Genomic DNA, 21,722 nt, shown 5'->3' with positions numbered 1-21,722 from the left:
TAATAGGGCCCAGCTGAGCAACTTTCTTATGGCTCAGTTTGATCCCTGAAAATAATTGAGTCTATGTAGATTGTAAGTCTTCTAAGGAACCTCAATACGTATTACTTTTCTTAATTGGCTTTTCATAACATTTCTAGCAGTGGACAGTTGGATATTTTACCCTCTGGCCTGGGTGTGTTATACATATCTCCAGTGTGACAGTTAAGAGTGAATTCACTTGCTTTAGGGATCACATGAAGGTGGTAGACTTGGCATTCTTTAAGCAAAGTATGAAGAAATAACATTATACCTTAGTTTGTTTTCTGTATTAGGGGATGCCTGGAAAGGCAATGGATAAACTAAAGAAATCAACTTGCAACAGTGAAACTTTAAGTATGATAACACATGACTGAGATCTGTTAGTTTATGGCTGTATATGGAACTAAATGAGGAATCTGATGCCTTCCAGGCCATAAAATCTCTTGCTGAAGGCTTTTCTGCACATAAGGATTCCTTTACCTGAGGATTATTTAACTAAATCAACTACTTTCTAATCTGTTGTATTTGTGGCTATGGAGGCAATGGAGGGAACGAAAAGAGAAATAAAAAGCAAAATTTGCTTCTTAGACACTAAAAATAGTAACAGTAACAGAATAGGAGAAGAATTATAGCAGCTAATATTTAAGTGTATATTCCATAAGTGAAATAAAGTCAATGTAATCAGTAAATATTTTCATCTTCTGTTCTTTTGGTTAACACATACTCAAGGTAGAAAGGTCAAAATTCTGTAGTCTTCTGAAAGACTTGAAAATAGAATGACTTTATGTGGCTTTAAAATATCAATTAAGGGGAAGGAAAATTAGTGATAAGATTTTCAAGGGGGCTGAATTGTGCACATGCCATTTTTACATTTATTTTTAATTTACATAGAAGATAAATGGACTAGATTGGATTTATTTTTTCATGTATTTTTTTTTGTTTTGGTTATATTAGTAGCTTTCTTTTTGTTTTTTAAGCATATTATCAGGCCCGTCCCCATCTTGCAAGATGGTTGTGGAAACAACTGAGAAGCTGGATATTTTTATAGACCAATATCTTTATTTAAAAGAAGCTAAAAACACTTTCTTATTTACATTAATGAAAGTCTGTGAAAGTAGAGGGAAAAGAAGCATGCCATTAATTTTAGTTCATGTTCCTTTATATTTTGCTCTTCTGTCCTCTGACTACCAGCCTTTAATCTCCTTTTTACCCAGATATTCAAGAGTCTTATTGGAACATCTGGAAAATAGCTTATTTATAAACAAGCCTGGAGCCAAGAAGGCTGATGGCAGTGGGAAGTTTGAAGAAAGTGACCTCAAGGCTAAAATGCCCAAGAAGGCAAAGTCCCATGGCAACTGACATCTTGCCTTTTTCAGGGGAATTCGCAGGTATTCCTGATCTGCTATGTATTCCAGAAAGGCCATGGGCAAAAGGAAGTACTCAGCCCATAAATCCAGGATTAAAAAGAAAGAGAAGGAGGTCCTTGCTATGGTTACAAAACCAGTTGGTAGTGACCAGAATAGTGGTACCCATGTGGTTAAACTTTACAAAATGCCTAGGTATTACCCTACTGATGATGTGCCTTTAGGGCTATTGAGCCATGGTAAAAAACACTCCAGTCAGCATGTGAGAAAACTGTGAGCCATCATCTCTCCTGGGAACATTCTGCTCATCTTCACTGGGTGCCATCGAAGCAAACAGGTGGTTTTCCTGAAGCAGCTGAGCAGTGTTTTGCTGCTTGTTATTGACTGAACCTTGGATCCTCAATCAAGTTCCTCTGTGTAGAGCACTGCAGAAATTGTCATCACCACCACCACAAAAATTGATATCAGCAATGTGGAAATCTCAAAACATCTTACTGAGGCTTACTTCAGGAAGAAACAGCTGTGGAAGCCCAGACAACAGATGGTGACATCTTTGGCACAAAGAAAGAAATATGAAAAGGCTGGGTGTTGTGGCTCACGACTGTAATACCAGCACTTTGGGAGGCTGAGGTGGGCAGATCATGAAGTCAGGAGTTCAAGACCAGCCTGGCCAACATAGTGAAACCTGTCTCTACTAAAAATACAAAAATTAGCCAGGCATGGTGGCGCCTCTAGTCCCAGCTACTCAGGAGGCTGAGGCAGAAGAATTGCTTGAACCCAGGAGGCGGATGTTGTGGTGAGCCGAGATTGCGCCACTGCACTCCAGCCTGGGCAACAGAGCAAGACTACATCTCAAAAAAAAAAAAGAAAGAAATATGAGATTACAGAGCAGGGCAAAGTTGACCAGGCAGCTGTGGACCCACAAATTTTACCAAAAACCAAAGCTATTCCTCAGCTCCAGGGATACCTGCAACCTGTTTGGCCTGAAAAATGAAGCTTATTCTTACAAATTGGTATTATAAATTTCTTACCAGTAACATAATTAAATAACTGGTACATGAAAAAATCAACCAAACAAAAAGAAACATATTATCAGCATCATGGATTTTACCAACACACTTTAGCTGAGTATATTTTATGTGTAAAGAACTACTAATAAGCCACGGAACACCTGGTTACTTCATTATACAGAATTCAGTTGGGGAATCCAGCTACTAATAATATATGTTAGACATTTATGACGTATTACATTAAATATCTATGCATAGTATATATTAGTCACTAATAAATGTGAAATGACTTAGAAGTGCTATTGAATGTGATAATCAGAATTAAATAAAGTAAACATCACCAGGGTCTCATTAGTTCTCTGAAAAGTTCATATTATAAATGGGCCATTAAAGTTACATGGAAAGTAAGAGTAGAGTTTGGAAGAAATAGAATTAATCTGCCTGATTCTCTACAACCTAAAGTTATGGGATATTACTGGAGTGAGAGCTTTAGTTATATGGATGGCAGTATAATATCAGGTGGTTTTAAAATCATCCTTCCATTATTAAGATCCACTTGTAATACTAAAAGAGTTTGTCTTTTTGTAAGGGGAAGGACATTACTACCCTAAAAACAACATATATTCTATTGTGCTACGAATCAAGAGTATACAAGTAGAAAGAACATGGCACATCAAGGCTGAAGAAGGGGTTGATCCTTTATAGCTTAGTTATATTTTTGCTACACTGTTTGGATTCTGAAATAAAGATATATGGTTAAAGAAATATGTTGTGTAGCAGCTTTTATTGACAGAATGAGAACTGATTTTGTGCATGCCATGCAGTCCAATGATATACAGTTGTATATACAAACGATATATAATGTTTCTTGATTTTGAGAAGCTTTTATATGGCCTGGGAACCTAAATACAAACAAAAGAAACCATATAAACTATGTGTAATGGGATAGACAAGTGGGATTATATCTAGCCATTCATGATGAATACTAAAAGGGCATTGTGGTCCTCCAGAAGCAAGGAAGAGGAAAACTCAGCAAAGCATGGAAATTAGGCCCTTTTGCCACCAAATTATTTAAAAATACATTGACTACTTACTGTGTTCATTGCGTGGGCAAAAAGAAGAAGCTTCTGCTATCATATTCTTTTTCTTTTTTCTTTTTTTTTTTGAGATGGAGTCTCGCTCTGTCACCAGGCTGCAGTTCAGTGGCGTGATCTTGGCTCACTGCAGCCTCCACCTCTTAGGTTCAAGCTATTCTCCTGCCTCAGCTTCCCGAGTAGCTGGGATTACAGGCACGCACTACCATGCCCAGCTAATTTTTGTATTTTTAGTAGAGACAGAGTTTCACCATGTTGGCCAGGATGGTCTACATCTCTTGACCTTGTTATCCGCCCACTTCAGCCTCCTGAAGTGCTGGGATTACAGGCATGAGCCACTGAGCCAGGTCTTGCTATCATATTCTTAATGAAATAATATTAATTTAATGTGTACATAGTACTTTAACTTTCATAAAGAACTTTAATGTATGATCTTACTTGATTCTCACAGCAGTCCTTCAAAGTAGGCATACTTCTTTATCATCATCTATTTAAAAATGAAATAAATAAGTAATGAAAGTAAAAGTTGAATAAGGTATTTGAAATGCCTTTCTTCCTTAGAGAAGTTACATACTTTTTGCTTCTTTTTTTAATTTTGGAAAGAAAATTTGACTACTTTTGTTATTTCAAGGAGGCTGTGTAGATTGGAAATTATTTTTTGTTTGGTTGTTCCTCAAGGTGTATTTTTCTCCCCCATCTAACTTTTGCTCATCAGGACACGCCAAGTTGATGCTACGTAACAGAAAGGTGTTGATGAGTAAGCCTTCATCACCTCATTAGTTTATAGTCAAATGTGGTTTACTTGGGAGGAAAGTAGCCACTGTCACCCCACCTGTCAGGATAAAAGAGAATAAAAAGTTACAGCTGTATGCCTAATGTAATTCTGGCTCCATTGGGGAGAATAAAAATAAATGTTCTCATTTTAAATTGCCTCAGGAAAAAGCCCTGAACATTATTAACCTGGCGTAATGTTTTCAGGCAGTCACTACTGTAAAACTCAGGTCCCTGAAAAGCATGATGCAGTAGCCCATATTGGCTTCTTATGGAAATAGTGTTAAATTATACAACTTCAAGTTTGCCTCAATATATTTTAATAATTAAACACTGCTATTGATTTCATAAACAGGCAAAAAGTATTGATTCATGGGAAAAAGCACATAATTTCATATGTAAAATCTAGTTAAGCAACAATGAAAAGAAATGCAATATTTTAGTCACCATTATATACCTTTTAAGTCTTGTAGGTAGGTAAAGGGAGAAATGATATATATTTGGGAATACCGTAAAAAGATACATGATACGACAGTGGGAAGAAGGGGAACAAACAAGAAAGAGTAAGGTATATCAGGATTTATGCTGGAGTGTATTGAATTATTAATAAATACTTCAATAGCATCCTGAGATTATAGATAGCATACATGACTTTAAAGGAAAATAAATGTTTCATCTGGGACCAAGTAAAATATCAACAAGTAGGAAGTTTTATCATGTTTCTAACAAACCCCACCCTTCTTGATGCAAATTGTTTTGTTAGTGCTGGTGAAACTATATACTTGATTTCAGTAATGTTGGGTACCATGTCTATGTTATTTTTCCTATTTTATGGATTTTTTTTACCTTTCGATTTATATTTTGCTTTTGAATAGGTAAAACTCTTTTACTTTGCCAACTAGTCTTGGAGATAAGTCATAGATATGGTTTCCAATCATTCAAGAAAATACTTCATTTGCTTGTCTGTACTTAGAATCCATTCTGTTTTCTGAATATTTGCCCTTTTGATTTTCATCAGATTGTGTGTTGTTAGACAGTCCTCACCAGATTCGTGGAGCTTTTGGTTTTTATTAGACATTCTTTGGGTATACTTAGGAAGTAGTTTAATGTCTTTGAATTCAAGTTGCAGAGTCTGATACTTTGCTCACAGTCACAGTGGGAAAATAATGAGAAAAATAACCACCCCAGCCTTTGTTACCATAGTGGAAAGTGAAGGCGAGAGGAAAGGTACTATAAATATACAGTTTCTCCCCGTCTCTACCTAGATGTCATCAAATATTAAAGCTACTTGTTGCTGAATATGAACACCATATAGAAGTCATTGGTGAGCTTTATTGAAATAACACCATAAACTGAATACAGACTTAGGGTTGAATAGTGGGAAATTACATGCTGCATAAAAGGAAGGAAATTTTCCCTGGTGTTTTAAAACTGCATATGACAGTGTAAATCAGTGATAAAGGCCTGGTAGCTATCAGGAAGAAAGAGAAGCTGTTGAATGGGTTTTGATAATTATCCCAAAGCTTAGATAGACTTCAGCCTTTGATACATGTAGCACAATCTAAAAATAGCTGATTTAATTGCTCAACAGTTGTCTGCTCATTAGGCCTTAACCTTAGTAATGCATCAATGAATGACATCCAAGGCTTCAGCCCTCCAAATCTCTGCACTTGAAAATCCTCTTGTCATGCTCACCTTAATGCTGTTCTCGAAGGAATGTATTTGCCAATGGGGAAGACTCTTGCATATAGAATATTGGAGTGTGGTTTCAAAACTTAGGTTAAAAGCTGTCAGATCTGTGCCTTGAGTGAAGGCCAAGTTTTCCATAGATCAAAGGTAATTCAGTATTGACTGTAGTCCAACTTCCCCTCAGGCAAAAAATGCCAGTTGAGCTGCTTTGGTTTAAAACAGGATGTCAGGCTAATTTTATCTTTTTTTTTTTATTAAATTTTCTTGTGCAACTTCTTTATCCAGCTCAGCAATCTGATACTCTTATTTCTGCATGATACTGAATTTTTAGAGTGAGGAAATCATGGTCTTATCAAAAGGGCAAAACGCTTACTTGGAAATATGGGAAAAGTCATTCTAACCTAGTTGTTCTTCAGTATCTCTTGCCTCCTCCTTAGAAATAGAAATTTTATCAAGGGATGCAGCCTTCAAAACAAAAACTGTATTTTCCATTCTCCTTTACTACTAGGTGAGGGCTGGTGATTGGGTTCTAGCCAATAGGGTATAAATGGAAGTGATCTGTGCAGTTTCTAGAAGTATCCCCTCAGAAACAGCTGGTGCACACCTTTGCCCTTTGGTCTTTGTCTTTTCCATCCTGTGGTTTGGAACATAGATGTGATGGCTGGATTATCATCTTGGAGTATGATTGTGAGGGCTGTATCCTAGAAATAACAGAAGAGAAAAGTGTAACAAGTCCCAGTGTCTGAAGACTTTTCAGAGCTCCTTTTTCAGCTTTGTGGGACTACAAAGGGCATTGCAGGCTGTTTTGCTTGCCCTGAAACTGAATATCCAGAGGGAAACTAAACTTCTAACTTGTTTATTTTTATTTTTTATTTATTCATTTTAAACTTTTATTTTAGGTTTGGGGGTACATCTGAAGCTGTGTTACGTAGGTGAACTTGTGTCACAGGCATTGGTTGTACAGATTATTTTGTCACCCAGGTATTAGGCCCGGTACCCAATATTTATCTTTTCTGCTCTTTTTCCCCATCCTACCCTTCACCCTCATGTAGACCCCACTGTCTGTTGTTCTGTTTTTTGTATTAATGAGTTCTGATCATTTAGCTCCCACTCATAACTGAGAACATGCAGTATTTTGATTTCAGTTCCTGTGTTAGTTTGCTAAGGATAATGGCATCCAGCTCCATCCATTTTCCCACAAAAGGCATGATCTTGTTCTTTTTTATAGCTGCATAATAATCCATGGTGTATATGTATCACATTTTCTTTACCCAATCTGTCATTGATGGGCATTTAGGTTGACTCCATGTCTTTGCTATCAATGAATAGTGCTGCAATGAACATTCACGTGCATGTGTCTTTATGATAGAATGATTTCTGTTACTCTGGGTATATATCCAGTAATGGGATGGCTGGGTCGAATGGTAGCTCTGCTTTTAGTTCTTTGAGGAATTGCCATACTGCTTTCCACATTGGTTGAACTAATTTACACTCCCACCAACAGTGTATAAGCATTCCTTTTTCTCCACAACCTTGCCAGCATGTGTTATTTTTAGACTTTTTAATAATAGCCATTCTGATTGGTGTGAGGTGATATCTTATTATGGTTTTGATTTGCATTTCTCTAGTGATCATTGTGCTTGTTTTTATTTGCTTGTTGGCTGCATGTATGTCTTCTTTTGAAAAGTGTCTGTTCATATCCTTTGCCTACTTTTTTAATGGGGCTTAAACTTCTAACTTATCAAAGCTATAGTATCTAAGTTTTCTAGTATTCACAGCTGAAACTAACATTAATCAATACATCTTTAAAACAGTTTTGTTTTTTATTTGCGTGCTGGAGTTGTTCAGGTGTGATTAAATTAAGCACACCAATACATACATATAGACTTTTTAATGTTATAGTTTGAAAAAGCCTACCATAAATATGTGGAGCTTCAAGGAATGTTCTTGAAATATATGTATTTTCAAAGGCAGACTTGTTTAAATATGACAGAAAACTAACTTTGGTACAGTGATTTAATGCAATTGTACAGGCCTGAGAATCATTCCTATAAAATTGCTAGCAATAAATATTTAAATAAAACTAATTCAATTAAACATTTTTACTTAAGGTAGGGATTTTTATTTGTAGTTCTAAAATTCTTTGACTTGGATAAGAACATTTATACTAGCTTTGACCAAATAAAAGTTTTATAAAGCTTGCTTGAAACACAAACTAGTATGCTGGCTTACTAATTTAGTTTTTATCAATGAGCATCACTTTCAGTAGAGATAGGTTGTCTGATAATAACACACAGAGCCATTATGTGTTAATGTGAATAGTGTCATCATTTTGGTGAGGCTTCTGTCTTTGCTCTGCCAATTCTTCTTGGTAAATTGTAGACTACATTGCTTTTTGAATTATTCTCTTTCTGTAGGCAGGAGCTTTATAGGCAAAAAAAAAAAAAAAAAAAAAAAAAGGGATGTACATTAGCACCATTGCTGTCAAGTACCCTTGCTGTAGAGAAACTTCTCAGACATTAACTTTTCTGCTGTATCTGAATTACCATGTGCTGTAATTTACTTCTCTAAAAGTTCTTCTAAGTATTTTTCTCCGTAACTTTAGGCATGTCCACCTTAGTCATCCATGATGATTGCAATTCTCTAGCCAGTCCTTTCCAACCTTTCCAGGATGTCTCTGCTGCTGTCTCCTACTCCCCAGTTCTTCCATCTTCTCCTAAACTTTGGAGCATTCTCTAGAAATCAAGAAAAAGGAACAAATGTAGCAAAGTGTGGAAATACTTTCAGTTTTTAATAAGCTTTTGCTACTGTTATCTGCAAACACCAATTAAATGTTAACCGGGACAGAAACGTGATGATATCATAATGGATCATGTTCCCAATACTATTTAATGATCGTATTTATTTATCAGATAATTTTACCCAGATTATATTTATATATTAACTTGTAGTTGATTTTTAAAAATAAGCCCATTAAATCAACCTTATTTATCAAAATTATAGATCATTGTTACAATTTGATGACACTGACATTTTGCAAACTTGTTTTCCGCTGGGTAATAAACCACCAGAGGTTATGTGCGTGGCTGATGACAAAGAAAATTCAGTTGGTATCTCAAGAGAATTCCTACTTTTGGCCACAATATCATCTCATCATTAATGAGATGCACTATTCAAACTTGCACATGCTTCACCGACTATATTGCTTTAGGCATGAATTCAATTTTTAACAGATAGCATAATTTATAAGTCATGTTACCCTGCTATGATTTTTGACAACTGTTAAGTCAGCTAAACAAACCTACCAAAAATGATTGTGTTGCATTGTATATGAATTTCAGAGCATATTTAGAGAGAGAAAGTTAAATTGTCAGTTTCCTTATCTATTTCCCTTTTGATAAAATGTTTTTCGAGAAACTATATATCACATGGGCTCCTAAGCAGGACTTCCACAATTTTCAACAGCTCTTGTATGCTGGATGTCTTAATGTGAGACTGGTCTGATATGAGTGGTCACGAGTCTTGAAAACAAATGGAACTAGGTTAACATTTTCTGAATATCTTATGTAAGAAATGTTAAATTCTTTGCATATTCAAGCCAGTCATCTTTTATATTAAAGTACTAAAGTATTAAATTAATTATGTTCTATATCATGCTTTTGAATTTATGACTCTATCAATCAACACGAGACCACTGAACTTGCAATAGAGTGAAACATTTTTCTGAAACAATTTCCATACCAAATCTGTTTTTATAAAAGCAACCTTATATAGTCAAGATACACTGATATAAAAGATCAAAAGAGGAACATTCAAAAATCTAAACAAAGAAACATTCCATTGAAGGAAAATCGTAGCACATAAATGCAATCCTGCTCTATGCAGAGGTTCTCAAGCCCATGCTTATGGAATCAAGCGAGGCTGGACTGCCTTTGACTATGAATTGCCTAATTTAGTAAACTTTATGTTTTTAGTGTAATAAAAAGGAGCTGAAGAAACACATATATTGTAATGATTTGGTTGTTGTTCTTGGTTAGCCCCCGACAACATCCTTTCAATGAATCTAAATCAAGTGAGTAAAGGGAAGTCTGGGCGTCTCTTAATCATAGCTAAAGCTCACCATCACTTTATAGACCCTGAATCATTTTATAATTATATTCTTCATGAAATTTCATGATGACTTTTGGTTGCATGTCATTCACAATAAATTTTCATTTAGACTAAGTGTAAATTATTAGGCTCTGCATATCACTGTCAAGTAGGAAGACATTAGATTTGATATTTAATGGGTTACTGTGTGATTCCAATATTAAACATTAAACATTTTCTTATATGTAGATGTTGTTACTGACTCATAATAGTTTTGATGTTTTTAAACATGCACTTTTGTAATGTTTTACCATACTTAATCCTCACATCAACCTCTGCTCCCAAAACAAAAATAAAACTAAAATAGTGAAACTAAATTATTATAATAGAATTGAGATTTTGTTTAATGAACATCCATTCAATCACACTGTCATTCATTTAACAGTTATTGAGCACCCACAGGCACTACTGATACCGTATTTTCCTTAGTAAACTTTTAGACATAGATTTTTAAAATATCTAGTATGATTTCTAACACAGGCACATGATAAATAGGAGGCTAAAATCCCTCCAAAGACCAAATCAAATCCAGTAGTTCAGTCTCCATGCATGTACTTTATGAACTAAATAACTGAGAAAATAGGTAAAGGAGAGCCCACTGAAGAGCCAGTTGTTTAATGAAATGTTTCTATAAATGTCTGAATTTAGTATTAGTTCTAAAAATTCTGGTTGTTAATTCCACATAGGCATACTTTGTGATAATAATTTAAAACTATATATACCTTTGTGGTATTGTAAAAGGTATTGTGAGTGGTTTTGTGATTAATCTTTACAGTGTGTTATAAAAAATAAATATAAGAAGGAGGAAGATTGGGGATTTTATTTCTGAAGATGTTTCTCTGCCCTTGAAAACAGAACCAACTCCATACTTAGAGTCTAGAAAATTAGTCTGTTTTTACATTTAATCATGAACATATCAAGAGTCAGATTATAGCTTTGTACCAGCCAAAATGACAGCGTCAGGTCATTATGCTTGTCTTCCTAACTAATAGAAAAGTTGAACCAAAAATAATTAGACATCTCCTTTTCCACACTTGCCACATACACATCCATCCCACATACTTTTTTTCTGCTTGCCTCTTAGGAGGCTATGAGAAAAGGAAAGAGAAGCTTCCAGCCTAGGAAATACCTTAGGGGAGGAGGGACCAAGGAGAAGCTGTTTTTAGTTTGGACAGGGGCTGTGTGGTATTAAAAGATCTGAACCCTAGAGTCTGATTGGGGCTAGTCTTTTGGGAATGTTACACATATTTCGTTAGGATGATGCCTGGAGGCCCAACATTGCCCCCTCTCTTCACTTCAGAAAAACACAGATGAGGTCTTCTGTAGGAGTACAATTGTTCAGGAAGAACCTAAACACTGTCTTATTTAGTGGCATTTATCTCAAGGGGATGGATGCTTAGACATATGGAAATTTTGTACCCTGGCTGACTCAGTGTTTTTTTCATTTTTACTTTTTTCTCTTTGTTCATAGATTTCATTTTAGGGGCCACTTCATTTTTCAGACCTATGTGTTAAATAGTACTTAATTCTAATGTACCATGCAAATGACTAATGTTATATCAGGACTCAATGTACATCATAAGCCACATAAAAATCTATCCAAGTAATTATATCAAAGATTATATCAAATTTTCATGGTTATTTTTATATAAGTAAAATAGGGAGCATTTTCATAAAATATTCTAGTTGATCTTTTTTTTTTCAGGTAAAGTGAATTTGAAAAAACAAAAGCAAAAAGAGGAGAGGTTTTGAAACAGCTTAGATTACTTTTTCTATCTCTCCACCATTTTCTTATTAATGGTGGCATCCCCATCCACTTTTAATCTTTGCAAATGTAACCATAGTTTTCACAGCTCATGATATACCTTTATAGTAGTATGCGGTTGAATATACACTTCTAGTCCTTTAGAATGCCACTAACAATCTCTTTTTTAATAGTCTAAATTTGTTTATTTATGAAATAGAATCCTCTTATTTTCCAAGCGTATATTATATGTTAAACTTTCCTGATGTCTTAAAATACAATTTAGTATAAGAGACACAGGCTAGAGTCAGAGAAAGGGAAAAGGACGTATCTTCTAGTGATTATTTTTATGTTTTGGAGAAATTAAACAATTGCCTACCCATGTATAAGATTATATTTACAATACTCTCACACAAATCTCTATATAACTAAAGAACTAAAAAACATTGGTTTTACAGTAGTTGACTACTGGTTATTTAAGTAGCTAATTTGGAGGTAAATACTCAAGGTTAGCTAGACTAAAAACAAAACTGTACATGAAATATTATAAAACATTATTATTTTGTTCATATTGACATAAATGTATTTTTCTAAATGTAGGAACAAATATATTTCTAAATGTAGGATCATCAGGAGTCAACAAAGTCTTTTCATTAGCCGCTGTATAGTAAATATTTTAGACCTCATGCACTATAAAGTTTTTGCCACAGTGACTCAGCTTTGTCCTTGTAGCTCAAAACTAGCCATAGACATTATGTAAATAAATTAGTGTGGTTGTGTTTCAGTAAGACTTTATTTTTGAACCCTGAAACTTGAATTTTATATAATTTCCACATGCCACAAAATATTATTCGTTTGATTTTTGTCCTAACCATTTAAAAATGCAAGATCCATTTTTAGCTCATGAGCCATGCAGAAACAGAAAGTGGGAGGATTTGGCCCATGTACCCTGTTTGCTGACTCCTAAAGTAATTTATATGCCAACTTTTATCATTTATTCTGACAAGGGTATGCTCTTTAAAATCTGCTGTGATTTTAGTTTTAACATTTTACGAAGTTACGTGATTGATTTCATATCATATTCAAAAGCAGGCCTAAATCATATACTACCAAAACCATATCATGTGAAAGTTTTTAAAAGTATCTCACCAGATTTCTCAATATAAAGGGATTTTTCGTATTACCTTTTTGTCCTTTTCCAAAGCATCATTTTTGGAATTAGGTGGGGCCCTAACTTACTGCTTTCTCTGTAGTGTGTAGAATTTTACTTTTAAAGAGCAGTGATAAGACACACAAGTCAGTGAACTGGACATTAAAAGGTCTGTATCATTCTAAAATTTAAAGAAAAGGAAGTTGGTTTGTCCTGGTATCAAAACTAACATAAATTTCCATAGTGGCTGTACTAGTTTACATTCCCACCAGCAGTGTAGAAGTGTTGCCTTTTCACTGCTTCCACGGCAACATCTATTATTTTTTGATTTTTTGATTATGGCCATTCTTGCAGGAGTAAGGTGGTATTGTATTGTGGTTTTGATTTGCATTTCTCGATCATTAGTGATGTTGAGCATTTTTTTCATATGTTTGTTGGCCATTTGTATATCTTCTTTTTAGAATTGTCTGTTCATGTCTTCTGCCCACTTTTCGATGGAATTATTTGTTTTATTCTTGCTAATTTGTTTGAGTTCATTGTAGATTCTGGATATTAGTCCTTTGTCAGATGTATAGATTTTCTTTGTCCTTTGTCAGATGTATAGAAGATTTTCTCCCAGCTGTGGGTTGTCTGTTGTTGACTGTTCTTTTGCCATGCAAAAGCTCTTTAAGTCCCAGCTATTTATCTTTGTTTTTATTGCATTTGCTTTTGGGTTCTTGGTCATAAAATCCTTGCTGAAGCCAATGTTTAGAAGGGTTTTTCTGATGTTATCTTCTAGAATTTTTAGAGTTTCAGGTCTTAGATTTAAGTCCTGTATCCATCTTGAGTTGATTTTTGCAAGAGGTAAGAGATGAGGATCCAGTTTCATTCTTCTACATGTGGCTTGCCAATTATCCCAGCACCATCTGTTGAATAGGGTGTCCTTTCCCCACGTATGTTTTTGTTTTCTATGTTGAAGATCAGTTGGCTGTAAGTATTTAGGGTATTTAGGTTTATTTCTGTGTTCTCTATTCTGTTCCATTGGTCTATGTGCCCATTTTTATACCAGTACCATGCTGTTTTGGTGACTGTGGCCTTTTAGTATAGTTTGAAATCAGGTAATGTGATGCCTCCACATTTGTTCTTTTTGCTTAGTCTTGCTTTGGCTACACAGTCTCTTTTTTGGTTTCATATGAATTTTAGGATTTTTTTTTCTAGTTCTGTGAAGAATGATAATGGTATTTTGATGGGAATTGCACTGAATTTGTAGATTGCTTTTGGCAATATGGTCATTTTCACAATATTGATTCTACCCATCCAGAAGCATGGGATATGTTTCTATTTGTTTGTGTCGTCTATGATTTCTTTCAGCAGTGTTTTGTAGTTTTACTTGTAGAGACCTTTCTCCTCCTTGGTTAGGTATATTCCTAAATATTTTATTTTATTTAATTTGCAGCTATTGTAAAAGGAGTTGAGTTCTTGATTTGATTCTCAGCTTGGTCACTGTTGGTGTATAGGAGAGCTACTGATTTGTGTACATTCATTTTGCATACCGAAACTTTGCTGAAATATTTTATCAGTTCTAGGAGCTTTTTGGAGGAGTCTTTAAGGTTTTCTATGCATGGAATCATATCATCACAACCAAAATGGAAAACAGTGTGGAGATTCCTTAAAGCATTAAAAGTAGGACTACCATTTGATTCAGCAATCCCACTATTGAGTACCTATCCAGAGGAAAAGAAGTCATTACACAAAAAAGAAACACGCTCACGCATGTTTATAGCAGGTTAATTCGCAATTGCAAAAATATGAAACCAACCAAAATGCCCATTAACCAAAGAGGGGATAAAGAAACTGTGATCTATCTATCTATCTATCTATCTATCTATCTATCTATCTATCTATCTATCTATCTACCTATCTATCTATACACATACATATACATATATATACACACACACATATATATATACACACATATATATATACATATATATATATATACACACACACACATGTATATAGATGGAATGCTACTCAGCCATAAAAAGGAATAAATTAATGGCATTTGCAGCAACCTGGATGGGATTCGAGACTATTATTCTAAGTGAAGTAACTCAGGAATGGAAAACAAAACATCATATGTTCTCACTCATAAGTGAGAGATAAACTACGAGGATGCAAAGGCAGAAGAATGACACAATGGACTTTGGGGACTCATAGGGAAAGGGTGGGAATGGAGTGAGGGATAAAAGACTACAAAATGGGTTCAGTGTATACTGCTCAGGAGATGGGTGCAGCAAATCTCACAAGTCACCACTAAAGAACTTACTTATGTAACCAGATAGCACCTGTTCCCCAAAAGCCTATGGAAATAAAAAAAAACCCTAACATAAATTATAATAAAAGTATTTGGAAATTATTTTTCTGTATTTTATAACTTTTTCTCATAAGAGATGATCCCAATAATTTCTAGTGATGACAATTATTTCTCAACATGTGGTTAAAAGCAAAGAGAAAATAAATCCATCAAGTAAAAATGAAAATTAAGACTTTCGAGTGTTCACTGCTCAAAATAGTTTACCAGTCGTGTTGAGAAATTTAATCTTCCAAGTAGAAGTTTCTGTGGGTAGAATATTAACCTAGCTTTTTTTTTTCTTTTTCCACTCATACTAGTTAGTGTGGAAGGAGAATCCTCCAAGCAAGATGAATATAATTCATATCAAATCTAATCTTGGAAAGTTACAAACATTGGACCTCTAATAGTTTCTACATATTTTTAGCTGCAGAAAAAAACCTATTTAGGCATTTGTTAATGCACAAGGTCATAAGTTGTAAACAATTTACTCTACACACTACTTTATATATTTTGATATAACTCTAGAAATTAGAATCTAATCATTCTTAGTGCTAAATGACTCAAACAAATAAAATATTTGTATGAATGGCTGAAAGTAGAAAGTAATATTCTTGTTAATTAAGTGAACCAGTCATCGATCCAGGTTATCCCATGTTATTGACTGCTCTTTAGTCACAGACACATGCTTGCAGAGATGAGAGCCCATGTTTATCAAACATGAATAAAACCACATTGGTTCAGCTTGGTTATTTGTTATGGACTAAACTGTGTTGTCCTTCACCCTCAAAATTTACATGTTGAAACAGAACTCCCTACGTGACAGTATTTGGAGATGGGGACTTTAGAAGATAATTAGACTTAGATGAGGTCGTGAGCATGGTACCCTATGACAGGATTACTGCCATCATAAGAAAAAATGCCAGGGCACTTGCTCTCTTTCTCTCTCTGCCACATGAAGAAACAGAAAGAAGGCAGCTGACTACAAGCCGGGAAGAAAGCCCTCTCCAGAACCCAACCATGCTGGCGTGCTGATCTTGGACTTTCTAGTCTACAGAATTGTTAGAAATAAATTTCCATTGTTTAAGCCTCCCAGTCTGTAGTATTTTATTATGGAAACCTGAGCAGACTAATACATCACCTCTTTCAAATTTTACAGTGAGAAGCAATTTTAATCATAAATTTCAACACGATTCAAGAAATGAAATTGCAGGACTCTGGGAGTTTTTATTTGCTCACATTTCCGTGTCTGTCTGTAGGTTAGTCTAACAGGAATGATTCAGTCAAAACAAGTCCTTCTGCCTAGTTCAGTTCATTCATCTGGATACAGGGTATATGTGATGGAACTAAACACTAATATTTCAAAACTTCTTTCACTGCAATTTTATGTACATATAAATAAAATGATTTGTTTTTGTTTTCCAATGATACTGATACCTGCCTTAATTGTCTGCTTTACTTTCAATATGATCTACACAGCAAGAAAGTGAAATAAATAATGTTTATATCACTAAAAATGAAATGTATTTCTATACATTATAGGAAATGATTATGCTTTTTGGAGGGAACTTAGATAAAACTTAAAAGTTACCACTTTTGTCCAAAAAATAAGCTGGCAATTTAGCCAAGTACCTAGTTTTACAAAAATATATAGTTTCTGTTCCTATTAAAATGGTATTTTAAATGCAAGAGATCAGTTAGGTTCATCAGAAACTTATTAGGTATCTACTACTTGTAGTACAGTGGATAAATATAATTATTACCTGTTTTATGCTGCTTGAATTCCGTATATGACTTGATCTTTTTTGGAAATATTGATAGGTTATACATAGGGTTTTCATTGGTGTTTTCGTGTAAGTTTGAAAGACAACAGAAATGATCAAAACTGGTATTGTTTTTCTGAAAGTGAAAATATTGTGAAGTTATTTTTGTGGATTATTTTAGATAATCTAAACAAAGATAATTAATAGATTGTTTCAAATATTGTTACTAATATTTAATGGTATGAAAAAACGGTCCTGTGTTGTTAAATAAAAAATGGTGAAAAAGAACAGGTAGCTCTCGAAAACATTATTTAAGTTTTCTAGGCAAATATATGTTACTATTCTATTTAGTAATCACACCAAGAAATGATATTGAAATGGATAATCTAGGAAATCCTCAAGTCTTGGACAAAAGTTGTGTGAGGGTTACATTTTTCCCATGGAAATTATATTATTCATGGTGTTTGGTTTTTGCAACTCCCCCCAAATCCTATATAATTTATCATTTCTATATTTTTTTATACTCCAGACCAGTACTATCCAAAATAACTTTCTGTAATGATGGAAGGGTCTTCATATCTACATTGTCCATTGTGGTAATCACTAGACACATGTGGCCACTGAGCACTTAAAATGTGGCTGCTATGATTGAAGAATTGAATATCTGATTTACTGAATTAGCTAAAATTTAAATATAAAATTTGTAGTAGCATGAAATATTTTTCCATTTAACTAATTTTATTGTTTGAGTGGGACTATATTTGACTTTTACCTTTGCATTATTCTCCTGGAGTGTGCGTGCGTTGGATCTACGTGTTGTTCCTATGATTGCAGGCAAACACATCTTCAATCTAGTTATATTCAATGGATTGAATAATCTGAATGATTATTTTCAATGATTGCTGTAACATTGTAACTTTTTTTGAATATTTTATGCAGACAGCGTGAGTTGTAGTAATATCTGTGTAAGTTAGGATTGGTAATTAAGTTGAAATACATATTATTTTAATTATAATATAAAATATCTTGCTAGTTGAAAAGAATAAGTACGGATAAAATTTCAAATTAAAAATGAAGGTATGCTATTGCTACACAATCCAGGAGAGATACTAGTACAACTGCTATGGAACTGTATAGATAAAGAGAAACTGGAAAAAACTATGTTGCAAACTGCAGAGTAAGTAACATTTGCAATTTGTTGTGATGAAGCAAAATTAAAAAGATGTTTGTTGTGCAAGAAATAATTGAACAGAATATAGAGTGATTTTGGTGTATTAGTCCATTCTCACACTGCTATAAAGAATTACCTGGGACTGGGTAATTTATGAAGAAAAGAGGCTTAATTGACTCAGTTTCTCAGGCTGTACAGGAGGCATGGCTAAGGAAACCTCAGGAAACTTACAATCATGGCAGAAGGCGAAGCAGAAGCAAGCAAAAAATTGAAGATCTTTAGGCCACTGTCTTTAGAATACAAAAATTTCCACCAGTATCAAATATCATTTCTTTCAACATTTAGAAAATTATAAGGTTTAAAAAAAACTTTTAGATGATTTATGTGGTATGAAACAATGCCCAGTTACTACTTTGGATACATTTTGTCTCAGAAGATTTTTAAATTGAAAAAGAAATGTTACCAATTTGTGGCCTAAAATATTAAACTTTTGGCATGGATATTCAACATCTTATATATCTATCAAAGAAAAGTTTTCAGCTAACATGAAAAATTAGTTTCAATCATAGCAAGCAATGCTCTAGTTTCATTTGGTTTAAAAAAATCAAATTTTAAAGTAAAATATTGGTATTTCCCTTATCGCTTTGCTCAGTTGCAAGATACATGTTAAAACTACTTGTAAAAAAAATTGTGCATTGTTTCCTGAAATAGATTTTATAAAATCAATTTCTACCAAAGTATCTAATACAAAATAGATGATCAATACATATTTCAAAGAAATAAATTATTAAATGAATAAGTAAATGTATGAATGAACAGTCAGACAAAAGCATTAGTTTGTAGTTGCAGGCTAAATAAAGCAATAAATCTTTTCTATTTGGTGCTTATAGATGAAGAATTTATTCTCCTTCAACTCCTTCCTCTTCTTTCTATTGATTTAAGTTCCCAGGGACAAATGTTCTAACTAGGTTGACCATATGTTCCAGTTTGCTCAGCCATTCTTACTGTATCCCCCCTCTTTTTTTTTTTCTGATGTCACTGTTCACCCTACTGGTGAGAGAAGGTTTCTCCATCCTAGGGTTATGGGGATGTGTGTCAAATCCACAGTCTTGACGCTGGATAGATGAGACTGATAGCAATATTTTAGTTATATATACTCATAGCTTCGGGGGGGAGGAGGACATTGCATGCTATGCAGAACTACACGGGCCTGCACTTGGGAACAGAGTGAACAGTCAAGAGATATGGAAGGCAAGCAAGCTTTGTAGTATATAGAGGGTGGCTGCTGTCTGGTTCCCAAGGAAGGATGTGATTGGATTGTTTGAATCAAATTCTGCAAACTGGCAGGGAACTGAAGCCTGACACTCAGGCATAAGCAGAAAGTGCTCCTGTTCCCCCTAATAAAAATTGTTCTGCGAGGGTACTTGATTCAAGAAAGCAAAGTAGTAGGGAAACTTGCGGTTATGCCCCTTGCCCTCCAATTTCACCAGATTTCAAGGTAGCATATAGTATTGAGCCTTGATTTTAGACCTTACAAAACAGCCCCTCTATTAAAAATGTCCCCTTGTGGATTAAAAGCTATACGATTTTCATAGTTATGGATGGATTTCATAAGCTTCATAGGTTTCTTTGGCCCAAGAGACAAAATGAAATCACCACGTTTAACCTTCTCTGATTTCTAAAGCAAGCACATAAGCCATATAGGTCTTGGAATAGTAAATCTTTTACAACTAATAAAAACAGATAAGGGATTATAAGTTTCCACCCCTATTTTTGCATATTGATATTCATCATTTCCCTTCCTAACACATTCAATTTTCTTTCTTTTTAGACATTAAGCAAAAGGCGCAGATGTACTAAGCTGATAATGATATCCTTCGTAGACATAAACACATGTGATAAGACTCATTTGTATTTCAAAGCACATTGTGATTTAAAGAATCAGTTGGGCAGTCTGTTCTGAGACTTTAAAATGGGGTCATGGATTATCTTCTTTTATTATTATTCTTTTTTTTTAGACGAGTCTCGCTCTGTCCCCCAGGCTGGAGTGCAATGGCACGATCTCGGCTCACTGCAAGCTCCGCCTCCCGGGTTCAAGCAATTCTGTTTCAGCCTCCCGAGTGGCTGGGATTACAGGCGCCCGCCACCAGGCCTGGCTAATTTTTGTGTATTTTTAGTAGAGACGGGGTTTCAGCATCTTAGCAGGGCTGGTCTTGAACTCCTGTTCTCGTGATCCACCCTCCTCGGCCTCCCAAAGTGCTGGGATTACAGGCGTGAGCCACCGCGCCCGGCCGGATTATCTTCTTAAAAGGTGAGGGATATGGGAAGCAGATGTGTTTTTGGAGCAGGGTGTGTATGAGGAAATGCAGACTGATGTTCACCCTTTTCTTCCCTTTGTCAGTAGGGATACACGCCAGACTATCAGTTAGAAAAATATGACAAGTTTAAACCAGTCGGAGGTAAATGTGACAAAAATTGAAAAAAAAATATGACTTCAGGAAGGTCTTAGCAGTAGGTGTCAATAAGTAAAAAGTCACAAGCTATAGTATGTGAAAGAGAATGAGAGTTTCCCTATGGGAGTCACTAAAATATAAAGGACATTTTAAGCTAATTATACATTAACTGGCAACTCATCAACCTGAAAGGTGGGTTATATTCTGTGACTACCATCATCACAAGGATTCTTCTTTAAGAAACTTAATTGTTTCCACATTAGTAAATAAGTAATAGTATTTGTAGTCTTAGAATGTTTGAAGCTGAGGTTACTATACTGAGCTAGAGGTTATAGTATCTTTTTTTTTTTTTTTTTTGAGACAAAGTCTCGCTCTGTCGCCCAGTCTGGAGTGCAGTGGCACGATCTCTGCTCACTGCAACCTCTGCCTCCAGGGTTCAAGTGTTTCTCCAGCCTCAGCCTCCCTAATAGCTGGGACTACAGGCATGCACCACCGCGTCCGGGTAATTTTTGTATTTTTAGTAGAAACCGAGTTTCACCATGTTGTGGCCAGGGTGGTCTCGAGCTCCTGACCTCAGGTGATCTCCCCGCCTCGGCCTCCCCAAAGTGCTGGGATTACAGGTGTGAGGCACCGCATTTAGGTAGTATCTAATTTCTATAATATATCCAGATTCTAGTATACTGGGAAAAGAAAACAACTAGAAATAGTAGTGTGCTAAGTATTTTTATTAGCATTTTAACCATAGAGAGCAAATCTTGAATCTTGCCAAGAGAATTTCAAAAACATCAGACCAATGTTAATTTAGTACAACAAGCTGGAGGGAGAGTCAATAGATAACTTATTTATAAATTGGTGTAATTAGAGGATGTTTTCTAGACTTAAGTGAATACCCATATAATAAAGAGTCTGACTTCAAATATATTTTAATATAGTTATTGATATATTTTGCTTTTAGTCCTCCTCATCTCATAGAATAACTTTTTTCTTATATTTTGAACTCAGCTCATAACT

At 34.8% G+C, this 21,722-nt stretch overlaps 1 pseudogene; it reads left to right on the top strand.

The window, feature by feature from the left end:
• The first annotated feature begins 1,238 nt into the window (after positions 1-1,238).
• On the top strand, positions 1,239-2,256 carry LOC101149122 (large ribosomal subunit protein eL6-like; annotated as a pseudogene).
• Positions 2,257-21,722: the final 19,466 nt, after the last annotated feature.

Source organism: Gorilla gorilla, chromosome 3 (genome assembly GCF_029281585.2).
Source record: "Gorilla gorilla gorilla isolate KB3781 chromosome 3, NHGRI_mGorGor1-v2.1_pri, whole genome shotgun sequence".
NCBI classification, from domain to species: Eukaryota; Metazoa; Chordata; class Mammalia; order Primates; family Hominidae; genus Gorilla; species Gorilla gorilla.
The sequence above is the reverse complement of the archived record's forward strand: the minus strand, read 5'-3'. Positions and strand labels throughout refer to the sequence as shown.